Below are 15434 nucleotides of genomic sequence, written 5' to 3'. Positions count from 1 at the left end.
CTTTAATAGTTATTGGACAATTTAATTATCACTTTTAGGTTAATTATATTATTTTTGCTTTCCTAGCAATTAGTCCATTTTATGTCAGATTTATGTGCATAGAGTTCACGATATTATTCTTTTGTTATAATTTTGGTGTCAATGGGTTCTGTTTTTTATACCCTTGTTTTATATGTCATATTGATCATTTGTCTTATTTTTTCTTGTTCATTGTTTCTAGAAGTTTGTCAGTTTTATTCTTTTCATGCAGCTTTCTCTTGCTGGATTTTTTAAAAACTGTTTTCTGTTTCCAATTTCATTGATTTCTGCTCTTGAGTTTTCCTTCTGCTGAAGTTGGGTTTATTGTTCTCTCATGCTTTTTTTTAATGTTTATTTTTGAGAGAGAAAGACAGAGCGCGAGCAGGGGAGGGGCAGAGAGGGAGATGCAGAAACCGAAGCAGACTCCAGGCTCTGAGCTGTCAGTACAGAACCCAATGCAGAGCTCAAACCCATGAACCATGAGATCATGACCTGAGCCAAAGTCAGATGTTTAACCAACTGAGCCACCCAGACGCCCCTATTGATTTGAGACATTTTTTTTCTTTTCTAAAGTAAACATTTAGTGCTATAAATTTCTTAGCACTCCTTTAGCTGTATTATACAAATTGTGTATCAAGTCACTAAAACAAATTCTTCATTTATATTTCCTAATGTATCTCCTCCATGATAGATTACAGTATGTGATCTTGAAGAAATGTATTTAAAATATAACTATTTACTTAATACTCACTAGTTGGTAGATACCTGTGCAATTCTCAAGCTATTTAATAGCACAGCCTTTAATTTTCCTAGAGTGGTTTGAACACTTAGCCTAGCATTCAACTAAGTACTAGAAAAGTAATTATGAACAAAATATAGAATGTCTCCTTTCAGGAAGTTCAGCATTCTAGGGGGAAATTAAAATTAAATTTTATAAGCAAATATAAGCTCTGCAAAATAATAAGCACCAGGAAGCAAAATTATACAATGCATTTTTTCTAATTGCAGTACTTGACTTCAGGGAGCTTAATGAAACCTTTCCATTTAAAAAAAAAAAAATGGTGCTATTTGTTGAGGCTGGGTTGGGGAGGGGTTCACTAGACTACTTTTTTTTTTTTTTAATTTTTTTAATATTTATTTATTTTGTTTGTTTTGTTTTTAACTTTATTTATTTTTTAAAATTTATATCCAAATTAATATATAGTGAAGCAATGACTTTTTTTTCAATATATGAAATTTATTGTCAAATTGGTTTCCATACAACACCCAGTGTTCATCCCAAAAGGTGCCCTCCTCAATACCCATCACCCACCCTCCCCTCCCTCCCACCCCCCATCAACCCTCAGTTTGTTCTCAGTTTTTAAGAGTCTCTTATGCTTTGGCTCTCTCCCACTCTAACCTCTTTTTTTTTTTTCCCACCCCTCCCCCATGGGTTTCTGTTAAGTTTCTCAGGATCCACATAAGAGTGAAAACATATGGTATCTGTCTTTCTCTGTATGGCTTATTTCACTTAGCATCACACTCTCCAGTTCCATCCATGTTGCTACAAAGTGCCATATTTCATGCTTTCTCATTGCCATGTAGTACTCCATTGTGTATATAAACCACCATTTCTTTATCTATTCATCAGTTGATGGACATTTAGGCTCTTTCCATAATTTGGCTATTGTGGAGAGTGCTGCTATAAACATTGGGGTACAAGTGTCCCTATGTATCAGTACTCCTGTATCCCTTGGGTAAATTCCTAGCAGTGCTGTTGCTGGGTCATAGGGTAGGTCTATTTTTAATTTTCTGAGGAACCTCCACACTGCTTTCCAGAGCGGCTGCACCAATTTGCATTCCCACCAACAGTGCAAGAGGGTTGCCGTTTCTCCACATCCTCTCCAGCATCTATAGTCTCCTGATTTGTTCATTTTGGCCACTCTGACTGGCGTGAGGTGATATCTGGGTGTGGTTTTGATTTGTATTTCCCTGATGAGCGACGTTGAGCATCTTTTCATGTGCCTGTTGGCCATCCGGATGTCTTCTTTAGAGAAGTGTCTATTCATGTTTTGTGCCCATTTCTTCACTGGGTTATTTGTTTTTCGGGTGTGGAGTTTGGCGAGCTCTTTATAGATTTTGGATACTAGCCCTTTGTCCGATATGTCAGTTGCAAATATCTTTTCCCATTCTGTTGGTTGCCTTTTAGTTTTGTTGGTTGTTTCCTTTGCTGTGCAGAAGCTTTTTATCTTCATGAGGTCCCAATAGTTCATTTTTTGTTTTTAATTCCATTGCCATTGGGGATGTGTCAAGTAAGAAATTGCTGCGGCTGAGGTCAGAGAGGTCTTTTCCTGGTTTCTCCTCTAGGGTTTTGATGGTTTCCTGTCTCACATTGAGGTCCTTTATCCATTTTGAGTTTATTTTTGTGAATGGTGTAAGAAAGTGATCTAGTTTCAACCTTCTGCATGTTGCTGTCCAGTTCTCCCAGCACCATTTGTTAAACAGACTGTCTTTTTCCCATTGGATATTCTTTCCTGCTTTGTCAAAGATGAGTTGGCCATACGTTTGTGGGTCTAGTTCTGGGGTTTCTATTCTATTCCATTGGTCTATGTGTCTGTTTTTGTGCCAATAATACCATGCTGTCTTGATGATGACAGCTTTGTAGTAGAGGCTAAAGTCTGGGATTGTGATGCCTCCTGCTTTGGTCTTCTTCTTCAAATTTACTTTGGCTATTCGGGGCCTTTTGCGGTTCCATATGAATTTTAGGATTGCTTGTTCTACCTTCGAGAAGAATGCTGGTGCAATTTTGATTGGGATTGCATTGAATGTGTAGATAGCTTTGGGTAGTATTCACATTTTAACAATATTTATTCTTCCAATCCATGAGCACGGAATGTCTTTCCATTTCTTTATATCTTCTTCAATTACCTTCATAAGCTTTCTATAGTTTTCAGCATACAGATCTTTTACATCTTTGGTTAGATTTATTCCTAGGTATTTTATGCTTCTTGGTGCAACTGTGAATGGGATCAGTTTCTTTATTTGTCTTCCTGTTGCTTCATTATTAGTGTATAAGAATGCAACTGCTTTCTGTACATTGATTTTGTATCCTGCGACTTTGCTGAATTCATGTATCAGTTCTAGCAGACTTTTGGTGGAGTCTATCGGATTTTCCATGCATAATATCATGTCATCTGCAAAAAGTGAAAGCTTAACTTCATCTTTGCCAATTTTGATGCCTTTGATTTCCTTTTGTTGTCTGATTGCTGATGCTAGAACTTCCAACACTATGTTAAAGAACAGCGGTGAGAATGGGCATCCCTGTCGTGTTCCTGATCTCAGGGAAAAAGCTCTCAGTTTTTCCCCATTGAGGATGATGTTAGCTGTGGGCTTTTCATAAATGGCTTTTATGATGTTTAAGTATGTTCCTTCTATCCCGACTTTCTCGAGGGTTTTTATTAAGAAAGGATGCTGAATTTTGTCAAATGCTTTTTCTGCATTGATTGACAGGATCATATGGTTCTTATCTTTTCTTTTATTAATGTGATGTATCACGTTGATTGTTTTGCGAATGTTGAACCAGCCCTGCATCCCAGGAATGAATCCCACTTGATCATGGTGAATAATTCTTTTTATATGCTGTTGAATTCGATTTGCTAGTATCTTATTGAGAATTTTTGCATCCATATTCATCAGGGATATTGGCCTGTAGTTCTCTTTTTTTACTGGGTCTCTGTCTGGTTTAGGAATCAAAGTAATACTGGCTTCATAGAATGAGTCTGGAAGTTTTCTTTCCATTTCTATTTTTTGGAATAGCTTGAGAAGGATAGGTATTTTCTCTGCTTTAACCTTTTATTTATTTTTGAGACAGAGAGAGACAGAGCATGAACGGGGGAGGGGCAGAGAGAGGGAGACACAGAATTTAAAAATTATGTGAAATAGATAAGCACCTTGAGTCAGTCCTCCAGGTATCCTCCATACAGGTCAGAGCAGCTAGCTAACAATTTAAAAATAAGGTGTGTTCTCCCTCTGATCTGAGGGAGGACCTGTGAACTGGGCTGCTGCCTGACAACCACTACATTGGGGAGAGGTAGGATCAAGTAAAAACACTAAGACCTTCCTACCATTTTGAAGATGGCTTTTTCTTAATTGTGTGTTTGTTTGGTTACAGTAAACCTGTTGCCCAGAGGTTTCAAAAAGTTGGTTCAGATAGTTTTTGGTTGGGTTTTTGATGTTTCTATGGGGGAATGAGAGGCTATAATTTCCACCATTTTGCTGACATCACTCTTTCGTATGTAAAAACTCATCAACAATCCCAGCTCCTAAATTTTTTTTACCTTCTAGAAGCTTTTGTTTTGCATTTTACATTTAGGTCTATAACCCATTTTGAGTCAATTTTTGTGTAAGACATGGAGCCTGAATTTGAGTTCACTAAAAATATATATATGTATATGGGCATCTAATTGTTCCAGCACTACTCAACAGAAGGCTGTCCTTTTGAAAAATTGTTAATTTATATTTATTTATTTTTGAGAGAGAGAGAGAGAGAGACAGACAGAGAGAGAGACAGAGAATCCCAGAGCCCGACGCGGGGCTCGAACTCACGGACCGCGAGATTGTGACCTGAGCCGAAGTCAGAAGTGTAACCGACTGAGCCACCCAGGCACCCCTATCTCTGCTTTAAACGTCTGGTAGAACTCCCCTGGAAAGCCATGTGGTCCTGGACTCTTATTTGTTGGGAGATTTTTGATAACTGATTCAATTTCTTCGCTGGTTATGGGTCTGTTCAAGCTTTCTATTTCCTCCTGATTGAGTTTTGGAAGAGTGTGGGTGTTTAGGAATTTGTCCATTTCTTCCAGGCTGTCCAATTTGTTGGCCTATAATTTTTCATAGTATTCCCTGATAATTGGTTGTATCTCTGAGGGACTGGTTGTAATAATTACATTTTCATTGATGGTTTTATCTATTTGGGTCATCTCCCTTTTCTTTTTGAGAAGCCTGGCTAGAGGTTTATCAATTTTGTTTATTTTTTCAAAAAACCAACTCTTGGTTTCATTGATCTGCTCTACAGTTTTTTTAGATTCTATATTGTTTATTTCTGCTCTGATCTTTATTATTTCTCTTCTTCTGCTGGGTTTGGGGTGTCTTTGCTGTTCTGCTTCTATTTCCTTTAGGTGTGCTGTTAGATTTTGTATTTGGGATTTTTCTTGTTTCTTGAGATAGGCGTGGATTGCAATGTATTTTCCTCTCAGGACTGCCTTCGCTGCATCCCAAAGCATTTGGATTGTTGTATTTTCATTTTCATTTGTTTCTATATATTTTTTAATTTCTTCTCTAATTGCCTGGTTGACCCACTCATTCTTTAGTAGGGTGTTCTTTAACCTCCATGCTTTTGGAGGTTTTCCAGACTTTTTCCTGTGGTTGATTTCAAGCTTCATAGCATTGTCTGAAAGTATGCATGGTATAATTTCAATTCTTGTATAATTATGAAGGGCTGTTTTGTGACCCAGTATGTGATCTGTGTTGGAGAAGGTTCCATGTGCACTCTAGAAGAAAGTATATTCTGTTGCTTTGGGATGCAGAGTTCTAAATATATCTGTCAAGTCCATCTGATCAAATTATCATTCAGGGCCCTTGTTTCTTTATTGACTGTGTGTCTAGATGGTCTATCCATTTCTGTAAGTGGAGTGTTAAAGTCCCCTGCAATTACCACAGTCTTATCAATAAGGTTGCTTATGTTTGTGAGTAATTGTTTTATATATTTGGGGGCTCCCGTATTCGGCGATAGACATTTATAATTGTTAGCTTTTCCTGCTGGATAGACCCTGTAATTATTATATAATGACCTTCTTCATCTCTTGTTACAGTCTTTAATTTAAAGTCTAGTTTGCCTGATATAAGTATGGCTACTCCAGCTTTCTTTTGGCTTCCAGTAGCATGATAAATAGTTCTCCATCCCCTCACTCTCAATCTGAAGGTGTCCTCAGGTCTAAAATGAGTCTGTTGTAGACAGCAAATAGATGGGTCTTGTTTTTTTATCATTCTTATACCCTATGTGTTTTGTGTGAAGCATTTAGTCCATTTACATTCAGTGTTATTATAGAAAGATATGGGTTTAGAGTCATTGTGATGTCCGTAGGCTTCATGCTTGTAGCGATGTCTCTGGTACTTTGTCTCACAGGATCCCCCTTAGGATCTCTTGTAGGGCTGGTTTGGTGGTGACAAATTCCTTCAGTTTTTGTTTGTTTGGGAAGACCTTTATCTCTCCCTCTATTCTAAATGACAGACTTCCTCGATAGAGGATTCTCAGCTGCATATTTTTTCTGTTCATCACATTGAAGATCTCCTGCCAATCCTTTCTGGCCTGCCAAGTTTCAGAAGAGAGATCAGTCACGAGTCTTATAGGTCTCCCTTTATATGTAGGGCACGTTTATCCCTTGCTGCTTTCAGAATTTTCTCTTTATCATATTTTGCCAGTTTCACTATGATATGTCGTGCAGAAGATCGATTCAAGTTACGTCTGAAGGGAGTTCTCTGTGCCTCTTGGATTTCAATGCCTTTTTCCTTCCCCAGATCAGGGAAGTTCTCAGCTATTATTTGTCCAAGTACACCTTCAGCACCTTTCCCTCTCTCTTCCTCCTCTGAATACCAATAATGCATATATTATTTCTTTTTAGTGCATCACTTAGTTCTCTAATTTTCCCCTCATACTCCTGTATTCTTTTATCTCTCTTTTTCTCAGCTTACTCTTTTTCCATAATATTATGTTCTAGTTCACCTATTCTCTCCTCCGCCTCTTCAATCCAAGCTGTGGTCGTTTCCATTTTATTTTGCATCTCGTTTATAGCGTTTTTCAACTCCTCCTGACTATTCCTTAGTCCCTTGATCTCTGTACCAATAAATTCTCTGCTGTCCTCTATACTGTTTTCAAGCCCAGCGATTAATTTTAAGACTATTATTCTAAATTCACTTTCTATTATATTATTTAAATCCTTTTTGATCAGTTCATTAGCTGTTGTTACTTCTTGGAGATCCTTTTGAGGGGAATTCTTCCGTTTGGTCATTTTTTATAGTCCCTGGAGTGGTGCGGACCTGCAGGGCACTTCCCCTGTGCTGTGGTGTATAACTGGAGTTGGTAGGCAGGGCCGAGTCAGACCTGATGTCTGCCCCCAGCCCACCGCTGGGGCCACAGTCAGACTGGTGTGTGCCTTCCCCTCTCTTAGGGGCGGGATTCACTGTGGGGTGGCGTGGCCCGTCTGGGCTGCTTGCACACTGCCAGGCTTGTGGTGCTGGGGATCTGGCGTATTAGCTGGGGTGGGTAGGCAAGGTGCACGGGGGCAGGAGGGGCAGCCTTAGCTCGCTTCTCCTTAGGTGATCCACTTCAGGAGGGGCCTTGTGGCAGCGGGAGGGAGTCAGACCCACTGCCGGAGGGGTGGCTCCGCAGAAGCACAGCCTTGGGTGTTTGGGTGGAGCAAGCAAGTTCCCTGGCAGGAACTGGTTCCCTTTGGGATTTTGGCTGGGGGATGGGCGAGGGAGATGGCGCTGGCAAGCTCCTTTGTTCCCCGCCAAACTGAGCTCTGTCCTCCCGGGGCTCAGCAACTCTCCCTCCCATTGTCCTCCAGCCTTCCCGCTCTCTGAGCAGAGCTGTTAACTTATGATCTCCCAGATGCTAAGTCCCGCTTGCTGTTGGAACACACTCTGTCTGGCCCCTCCACTTTTGCAAGCCAGACTCGGGGGCTCTGCTTCGCCAGCGGGCTGCCCCTCCACCCCGGCTCCCTCCCGCCAGTCCATGTAGCGCGCACCGCCTCTCCGCCCTCCCTACCCTCTTCCATAGGCCTCTCATCTGTGCTTGGCTCCAGAGACTCCGTCCTGCTAGTCTTCTGGCGGTTTTCTGGGTTATTTAGGCAGGTGTAGGTGGAATCTAAGTGATCAGCAGGACGCGCGGTGAGGCCAGCGTCCTCCTACGCCACCATCTTCCCTAGAAAGCAAAATTTTAGTAGATTCCTTAATGCCCTTACCCTTTTAGACCATCCCTCCTCCCACAGCCCCTCCAGCAACCCTCAGTTTGTTCTCCATATTTATGAGTCTCTTTTGTTTTGTCCCCCTCCCTGTTTTTATATTATTTTTGTTTCCCTTCCCTTATGTTCATCTGTTTTGTCTCTTAAAGTCCTCATATGAGTGAAGTCATATGATTTTTGTCTTTCTCTGACTAATTTCTCTTAGCATAATACCCTCCAGTTCCATCCACATAGTTGCAAATGGCAAGATTTCATTCTTTTTGATTTCCGAGTAATACTCCATTGTATACCACATTTTCTTTATCCATTCATCCACCGATGGACATTTGGGCTCTTTCCATACTTTGGCTACTGTTGATAGTGCTGCTAAAAACATGGGGATGCATGTGTCCCTTCGAAACAGCACACCTGTATCCCTTGGATAAATGCCTAGTAGTGCAATTGCTGGGTTGTAGGGTAGTTCTATTTTTAGTTTTTTGAGAAACCTCCATACTGTTTTCCAGAGTGGCTGCACCAGCTTGCATTGCCACCAACAATGCAAAAGAGATCCTCTTTCTCCACATCCTCACCAACATCTGTTGTTGCCTGAGTTGTTAATGATAGCCATTCTGACAGGTGTGAAGTGGTATCTCATTGTGGTTTTGATATCTATTTCCCTAATGATGAGTGATGTTGAGCATTTTTTTCATGTGTCAGTTGGCCATCTGGATGTCTTCTTTGGAGAATTGTCTATTCATGTCTTTCTGCCGTTTCTTCACAGGATTATTTGATTTTTGGGTGTTGAGTTTGCTAAGTTCTTTGTAGATTTTGGATACTAACCCTTTATCTGATATGTCATTTGCAAATACCTTCTCCCATTCCTTCAGTTGCCTCTTAATTTTGCTGATTGTTTCCTTTGCTGTGCAGAAGCTTTTTATTTTGATGAGGTCCCAGTAGTTCATTTTTGCTTTTGTTTCCCTTGCCTCTGGAGATGTGTTGAGTAAGAAATTGCTGCAGGCAAGATCAGAGAGGTTTTTGCCTGCTTTCTCCTCGAGGATTTTGATGGCTTCCTGTCTTACATTGAGGTCTTTCATCCACTTCGAATTTATTTTTGTGTACGGTGTAAGAAAGTGGTCCAGGTTCATTTTTCTGCATGTCGCTGTCCATTTTTCCCAGCACCACTAGGTGAAGAGACTGTCTTTATTCCATTGGATATTCTTTCCTGCTTTGTCAAAGATTAGTTGCCCATACGTTTGTGGTTCCATTTCTGGATTCTCTACTCTATTCCACTGATCTGAGTGTCTGTTCTTCTGCCAGTACCTTACTGTCTTGATGATTACAGCTTTGTAGTATAGCTTGAAGTCTGGGATTGTGATGCCTCCTGCTTTGGTTTTCTTTTTCAAGATTGCCTTGGCTATTCGGGGTCTTTTCTGGTTCCATACAAATTTTAGGATTATTTGTTCTAGCTCTGTAAAGAATGCTGGTGTTACTTTCATAGGGATCGCATTGAATATATAGATTGCTTTGGGTAGCATCGACATTTTCACAATATTTGTTCTTCCTATCCAGGAGCATGGAATCTTTTTCCATTTCTTTGTGTCTTCTTAAATTTCTTTCATCAGCTTTCTATAGTTTTCAGCATACAGATTTTTCACCTCTTTGGTTAGATTTATTCCTAGGTATTTTATGGTTTTTGGTACAACTGTAAATGGGATCGATTCCTTGACTTCTCTGTCTGTCGCTTCATTGTTGGTGTATAGGAATGCAACCGATTCCTGTGAATTGATTTTATATCCTGCAACTTTGCTGAATTCATGAATCAGTTCTAGCAGTTTTTTGGTGGAAGCTTGTGGGTTTTCCTTACAGAGTATCATGTCACCTGTGAAGAGGGAAAGTTTGACCTCCTCCTGGCCAATTTGGATGCCTTTTATTTCTTTGTGTTGTCTGATTGCAGAGGCTAAGACTTCCAGTACTGTGTTGAATAACAGTGGCGAGAGTGGACATCCCTGTCTTATTCCTGTCCTTAGGGGGAAAACTCTCAGTTTTTCCCCATTGAGGATGATATTAGTGTTGGGTTACTCGTATATGGCTTTTATGACCTCGAGGTATGATCCTTCTATCCCTACTCTCTTGAGTGTTTTTATCAAGAAAGGATGCTGTATTTTGTCAAATGCTTTCTCATCATCTATTGAGAGGATCATATGGTTCTTGTCCTTTCTTTTATTGATGTGATGAATCACGTTAATTGTTTTGTGAATATTGAACCAGCCCTGCATCCCAGGTATAAATCCCACTTGGTCGTGGTGAATAATTTTTTTAATGTATTGTTGGATCCGGTTGGCTAATATCTTGTTGAGGATTTTTGCATCCATGTTCATCAGGGAAATTGGTCTATAGTTCTCCTTTTTAGTGGGGTCTCTGCCTGGTTTTGGAATCAGGGTAATGCTGGCTTCAGAGAAAGAGTTTGGAAGTTTTCCTTACATTTCTATTTTTTGGAACAGTTTCAAGAGAATAGGTGTTAACTCTTCCTAAATGTTTGGTAGAATTCCCCTGGAAAGCCATCTGGCCCTGGACTCTTGTTTTTTGGCAGACTTTTGATTACTAATTCAATTTCCTTACTGGTTATGGGTCTGTTCAAATTTTCTATTTCTTCCTGTTTCAGTTTTGGTAGTGCATATGTTTCTAGGAATTTGTCCATTTCTTCCACATTGCCCATTTTGTTGGCATATAATTGCTCATAATATTCTCGTATTATTGTTTTTATTTCTGTTGTGTTGGTTGTGATTTCTCCTCTTTCATTCTTGATTTTACTTACTTGGGTCCTTTCCTTTTTCTTCTTGATCAAACTGGCTAGTGGTTTATCAATTTTGTTAATTCTTTCAAAGAACCAGCTTCTAGTTTCATTGATCTACTGGGGTTTTTTTGTTTTTTGTTTTGTTTTGTTTTGGTTTGGTTTCAATAACATTGATTTCTGCTCTAATCTTTATTATTTCCTGTCTTCTGCTGGTTTTGGGTTTTATTTGCTGTTCTTTTTCCAGCTCCTAAAAGCATAAGGTTAGGTTGTGTATATGAGATCTTTCTTCCTTTTTTAGGAAAGCCTGGATTGCTGTACACTTTCCTCTTATGGCCGCCTTTGCTGTGTCCAAGAGGTTTTGGGTTGTGGTGTTATCATTTTCATTGACTTGCATATACTTTTTAATTTCTTCTTTAACTGCTTGGTTAGCCCATTCATTCTTTAGTAGGATATTCTTCAGTCTCCAAGTGTTTGTTACCTTTCCAAATTTTTTCCTGTGGTTGATTTCGAGTTTCATAGCATTGTGGTCTGAAAATATGCACGGTATGATCTTGATCTTTTTGTACTTACTTAGGGCTGATTTATGTCCCAGTATATGGTCTATTCTGGAGAACGTTCCATGTGCACTGGAGAAGAATGTACATTCTGCTGCTTTAGGATGAAACGTTCTGAATATATCCATTAAGTCCATCTGGTCCAGTGTGTCATTCAAAGCCATTGTTTCCTTGTTGATTTTTTGATTAAATGATCTGTCCATTGCTGTGAGTGGGGTGTTGAAGTCCCCTACTATTATGGTATTACTATTGATGAGTTTCTTGATGTTTGTGATTAATTGACTTATATATTTGGGTGCTGCCACATTTGGCGCATAAATGTTTACAATTGTTAGGTATTCTTGGTCTATAGACCCCTTGATTATGATATAATGCCCTTCTGCATCTCTTAATACAGTCTTTATTTTAAAGATTAGATTGTCTGATATAAGTATGGCTGCTCCAGTTTTCTTTTGTTGACCGTTAGCATGATAGATGGTTCTCCATCCCCTTATTTTCAATCTGTAGGTGTCTTTAGGTCTAAAGTGGGTCTCTTGTAAGCAGCATATAGATGGATCTTGTTTTCTTATCCATTCTGTTACCCTATGTCTTTTGATTGTAGCATTGAGTCCATTGACATTTAGAGTGAGTACTGAAAGATGTGAATTTATTGTCATTATGATGCTTATAGAGTTGGAGTTTTTGGTGGTGTTCTCTGGTCCTTTCTAATCTTTTGTTGCTTTTGGTATTTATTTATTTATTTATTTATTTATTTATTTATTTATTTATCTATTTTTTCATCTTTTGTCTCCTCAGAGAGTCCCCCTTAATATTTCTTGCAGGACTGGTTTAGTGGTCACAAACTTCTTTAATTTTTGTTTGTCTGGGAAACTTTTTATCTCTCCTTCTATTTTGAATGACAGCCTTGCTGGATAAAGAATTCTTGACTGCATATTTTTCTGATTCAGCACACTGAATATATCCCGCCACTCCTTTCTGGCCTGCCAGGTTTCTGTGGATAGGTCTGCTGCAAACCTGATCTGTCTTCCCTTGTAGATTAGGGACTTTTTTTCCCCTTGCTGCTTTCATGATTCTCTCCTTGCCTGAGTATTTTGTGAATTGGACTATGATGCGCCTTGTTGATGGTCGGTTTTTGTTGAATCTAATGGGAGTCCTCTGTGCTTCCTGGATCTTGATGTCTGTGTCTTTCCCCAGGTTAGGAAAGTTTTCCGCTACGATTTGCTCACATAACCCTTCTACCCATATTTCTCTTTCTTCCTCCTCTGGGAAACTTATTATTCTGATGTTGTTCCTTTTTAATGAGTCACTGATTTCTCTAATTCTTAAATCGTGCTCTTTTGCCTTCTTCTCCCTCTTTTTTTCTGCTTCATTATTCTCTAGAAGTTTGTCCTCTATATCACTGATTCTCTGTTCTCCCTCGTCTATCCTTGCTGCCACTGCATCCATCTGTGATTACAGCTCAGTTATAGCATTTTTAATTTCATTCTGGCTATTTTTTACTTCTTTTATCTCTGCAGAAAGGGATTCTAATCTATTTTTGACTCCAGCTAGTATTCTTATCGTGATTCTAAATTCTGGTTCAGACATCTTGCTGATGTCAGTTAAATCCCTGGCTGTCATTTCTTTGTGCTCTTTCTTTTGTGGTGAGTTCCTTCGTTTTGTCATTTTGAAGGGAGAAAAGGAATTAATGAAGTAGAAAAATTGAAATTTAAAAAATTAAAACTAAATATTAAAATTAAAAACACACACACACAAAAATCAAATAGATGATGCTAGATCCTAGTTGTGGTTTGGTCTGGGTGTAGAAAGTGATTTGACAGATTAGAGAAACAAAAAAAGGGGGGGAGAGATGAAAAAAAGAAAAAAAAGTAAATCGTTTGATAATTTCAAAAAATGAATACACTAAAGTAGACTACAATACACAAAAGTAGAAAATATAGTAGCAAAAATTATAGAAAATTATTTTTAATAAAAATTAAAAAGAAATATGAACTTTGTTTTCTGTATTTAAGAAAAAAGAAAAGAACTGAAAAAGATTAAAAAAAGAAAAAAAAGGAAAAAAATTGTGTGAAAATTTGAAAAAGTGAGTACACTGTAGCAGACTGAAATAAAATGATGGGAGTAAGATAGAATTTGAAAAAAATTACACAAAAGCAAAAAATATAGTAATAAAAATTAAATAAAAATATTTTTAAAAGAAATTGAAAGTAAAAATGAAGTTTTTACCTTTCTGCATTCAAGAAAAAGAAAAGAAATGAAAAAGAGAAAAAAAGAAAAAGAAAAAAAGAAATTGTTTGAAAATTTGAAAAGGTGAGTACTGAAGTAGACTAAAATAAAATGATGGAAGTAAAGTAGAATTTGAAAAAATTTACATAAAAGTAAAAAATATAGTAATAAAAATTAAAGACAGATGTTTTTAATAAAAATTGAAAATAAAAATGAGTTTTTTCTCTTTCTGTATTCAAGAAAAAGAAAAGAATTGTAAAAGAGAAAAAAGAAAGGAAAAAAAAATTGAATAGATGAACCTAACAGATTGAAGTAGGACTGAAATTGCTTCATTTTCCCCTAGAGGTCAGTCCATGTAGCTCTTTATAGTCCATAAATTAAGCTGGCAGTGAGGTTTGTGTTTTTGAACAGCGGAGTTGGCCCAGTTGGGCAGGGTTCAGTGTAACAGCTCCGCTCTCCCCTAGATGGCGCTGCTAGCCTACTGGGGTGGATTGTTGCGGTGCTTGTCTGTGCGCATGCGCAGGAGCGGTGAAAAATGGCACCACCCAGCCACCCAGTCTGTTTTCCCAGATCAGCAATCGCACACTGTCCCTTCCTCTTCAGCTCTTGTCCACTCCCCGCTTTTCCACTCTCCGTGACCAGGCCCCAGGCAGTACCTCTCTCCCAAGTTTTGTCTCAGATGCGGTGTTTTCCCCGGCCTCTTACTTTGAAGGACTGTGGCTTTGACCTTCTCCGCCTCTCTGCCGGAGGGTCTCACCAAGCAATGGCTGAATGAGCAGTAGCCGAATGTCAGCTGCACCCAGAAATGTCCGCTGGACCCTGCTGTTGCCGGTGCCCTGAGACTGTGGCCAGGTGCCAGCCGGCACCCAAAAAATCGTGAGACAGTGTAGCCTCAAGGTTTCAGGGACCATGGAAAATTGCAACACATCTGGCACCTGGCTTCACCCTCAACAACCTTGCTCCAGCACCAGCGAATGTGGCTGCCTTCCAGGGTCTGCTGGGACCAGGTGGCTTCAACAGTCTCTACCAAATGTTCTTCCAGCAGTGGAACCGCTTTCCCTGTGTGGCCCGAAAACCACCTGGACCCCACTCTGTTCCTGGCGATTCACCTTTCCCACCAGAGCACCGCCAGGTATCGAGATTCGGAGTTGGTCGCCAGGTATCAAGCCTTTGCGCTCCCCTTGTTTACAGTTTTAATGGAATTTAAACCCTCTACTTTCTCCTTTCTCCCTTTTTAGTTTAGTCCCTGCGGCTGTTTCCAATTTTCCACTTTCTCTCCAGCTGCTTTTGGGGAGGGATGCTTTTCCCACATATGTGCTCCCCCCTCCCCAGTCTCCATCCTCTCTGCCCGCAAAAGGGGTTCCCTACCTTTCGAGGCTTCTTGCTCCCCAAGTTCAGCTCTTCACATCATGTACCTGCTGAATTCTGTGGTTCAGGTTGTGCAGATTGTCGTGTTAATCTTCCAAGCAGTTTTCTAGGTGCGTAGGATGGTTTAGTGTTGGTCTGGCTGTATTTCACGGAGGCAAGACACACAAAAAGCTTCCATGCTGTTCCACCATCTTGCTAATGTTTGTTTATTTTTAAGAGAGAGAGAGAGAGACAGAGCTCCAGAGGCAGAGGAGCAGAGAGAAAAGGAGACACAGATTAAAGCAGACTCCAGGTTCTGAGCTGTCAGCACAGATCCCAACGCGGGGCTGAAACTCATGAACCGTGAGATCATGACCCGAGCTAAAGTCAGACGTTTAACCAACTGAGCCACCCAGGTGCCCCTCTACTTACTATTTTTATGGACATTTTCAAACTCAAAGAAAAAGGAAGGTTGAGATAAAATGATACTTGAGCAAATCTTTAAGGAAAGTATAGGAA

At 39.6% G+C, this 15434-nt stretch overlaps 1 protein-coding gene across 1 annotated transcript in view; it reads left to right on the top strand.

Moving 5' to 3' along the window:
• ZNF782 (zinc finger protein 782) overlaps positions 1-15434 on the top strand; it is a 133248-nt gene that overhangs the window by 25977 nt on the left and 91837 nt on the right.

Source organism: Leopardus geoffroyi, chromosome D4, assembly GCF_018350155.1.
Source record: "Leopardus geoffroyi isolate Oge1 chromosome D4, O.geoffroyi_Oge1_pat1.0, whole genome shotgun sequence".
In the NCBI taxonomy this organism is placed as follows: domain Eukaryota; kingdom Metazoa; phylum Chordata; class Mammalia; order Carnivora; family Felidae; genus Leopardus; species Leopardus geoffroyi.
Note: the sequence above shows the minus strand (reverse complement) of the source record. Positions and strands in the feature narration are given on the sequence as shown.